Here is a 2,300-nt window from a genome sequence, read left to right on the forward strand (position 1 = left end):
ATGTAAGTTCGGAAGGTAGCTGGATAATTCACTACTTGTTCATTTCCCAGGTTATTTGGTGAAATAGCAAGTATCTTTTTAAAAGCCAGCTATAGTTGAAGTGGGTGAAATTATAAATCAGGATTCAAGGAGCAATACTTTGTTTCAGGAAATGAAATGAAAAATGAATAATTTAGTCCCACCTACCTACTGTGCAAAGCGTGTTTATGAGATACTGAGCATCCTGCTTGGCATTAGTAAGGAAGGAAGACGCTTTATATTTCTCTTTTTGTACCTTTATGGCATTACTCCTGCAAATAATGCTCTGTTTTCCGTGCTGTGATAAAACACTAAAAAAAGTGAAAATCAAAACTCTTTTGGTTCTGGCTTTTGTCCAGGTGTAAAATTCACTTCAACGCAGGAAGGCCCAAATTACATCGTCAGCACCACCCAAACCCCACCAACTGGGTTCAAAGTGTTTACTCAGTGGCGTGAAAGGCTTTGCATTGACTTGGGAAAGTTCATCCCTAAATACAAGTTTTTGGGAAGAAGTATCACAGCGCTTCCCTCTTGCTTTACCTCTCCCCCTGTGCATTTAAAAAAAGTGCCCGAGCATAAAAATTAAATTTTTTAGCATGAACTGTACCACTGAAGATTCAAGTTTGAAGAACAGCTATTTTCAAAGTTGTATTTGTACAGTTCCCACAGTGTTACGGGGACACGAGTCAGTCTCCAATACCACATTTTTGCATACGTGAAGGTTAATCCTTGTATTAGAGGTTAAATCAAAGCTGGTTCTTGGAGTGGACACAATTTCAAGGGTTGTGCATGCTTCTTGTAAATGTCTCCTAAAGCTATGTGCATGGACACAGCCTTAACCAAATAGCATTAAGTGCCAAAATTCTAACTAGATATCCAATACAAAAATCAGATCTTTTAAAGATCGGTAGCTACACAGCCACTTGATTTTACTTAGCTCATTTTCAGAAGATACCTACAACTCCTTTGCTACTTTTCAAGGTGATGATGACTTCACTCATACTCAGTTTTTTTGGGAAGGCACATACAGCTTCCCCAAAGCTGCCATCTGGAATAAAACACTCCCTTTTAAGCAGGCTTTGTGGGGACAATGGTACTTTGAACTGCTGTGATTCTCCACTATCTATGGTTGTTTGAAGGATGAACAGCACTCAGATCGCACTTTTATCACCCAGACCAAAGGGTAATAACCTTATGGAAATTAGTTCAGTATGCAGATTGCTTGCAGGTAAGCTTATTGCTCACAAAACACATTTTGCTAGCTTACCTTAGAAATGAGAGATTTCCAAGACTTAAAATGACATCCAGTTTCTGTATTGTTCAGTTATGTCAGCATGAAGGCTATTTTGCACAAAATAAAAAAAATTTGCTTATATAGGACACTTCTGTTGTGTAACGCCCATACTAAAAGACACTCGTCTCGGAAAGGTGTTTTAAATACTCCTCTGCTTTGTGCAAAGCTCATGTTGACTCAGTCCAGAGCACCACCAATGCTCTGTTCACAAGGGTCAGCCTGCAGAGAGCTCAACACAAAGTAGTGCAAAACAATACATTTTTATTTGTTCACAGTTAAACACAAGCAACTGCCTTGACATTTTTAGAACATTCTAATAAGGACAGCAAAACCTCCTTTTGGTTTAGGTTCTCTTTAGCTTAGATTGTACCATTTTTCCTTGCATTTCATATTTATGGCATTTAATGTGGATTGTTTAACATGCTTACAAAGAGCGAGGCAGGGAACAGATCAACTTTCGACAAAGACAGCATCTTCAGATTTAACTAAAAGCAATCAGTTAAAAAAAAAATCTGTTTCCACTTCACTGATGGGATCCCTTTAACCAAACTGCAAGTTAACTACATACAGCAGATCCATGATTTTAGATTTACAAAACAATGGCAAAAGTTTGTTCCTCCATAATCTCTGTGGTCCATAGATAAACCCTGAAAGTGGTTTCCAATACCATGCCAGTGCTAAAACCCTTTTAAAATACAAAAGGGCCACTGACTGATGAGCTTATGGGAACACAAGGGCAGTTTTGCTACTACACAACAAAAACAGCCCTGCAACCAAAAAGTAAATCGCCATGTAGCAACCTAGTCCACAAGCACTCTGAGAACTGAAAGGATGGTCTAGTGGATTCCTGTAAAAACTGCATCCAGTTGCTGAGCCAGCCCTTTCAAGGGCCATGTGCAAACCATTTGCTTTTGAGGGACTAGAACTGGGTAGGGGCGAGGGGGAGAAAGCCTCCAAATCTGCATAGAATCATTTTCTACTGCAGCAA

The 2,300-nt window shown here is 39.3% G+C and overlaps 1 long non-coding RNA gene across 1 annotated transcript in view; it reads left to right on the plus strand.

Annotated features, from left to right (window-relative positions):
- LOC109292992 overlaps positions 1-1,958 on the plus strand; it is a 7,305-nt gene extending 5,347 nt beyond the window's left edge. The window contains exon 2 of the long non-coding RNA XR_002096220.1: positions 51-1,958. This is a non-coding gene — a long non-coding RNA (uncharacterized LOC109292992). The remainder of the gene's footprint in view (positions 1-50) is intronic.
- Positions 1,959-2,300: the final 342 nt, after the last annotated feature.

This window comes from Gavialis gangeticus, unplaced genomic scaffold, assembly GCF_001723915.1.
Source record: "Gavialis gangeticus isolate Ggan-Ray unplaced genomic scaffold, GavGan_comp1, whole genome shotgun sequence".
NCBI lineage: Eukaryota > Metazoa > Chordata > Crocodylia > Gavialidae > Gavialis > Gavialis gangeticus.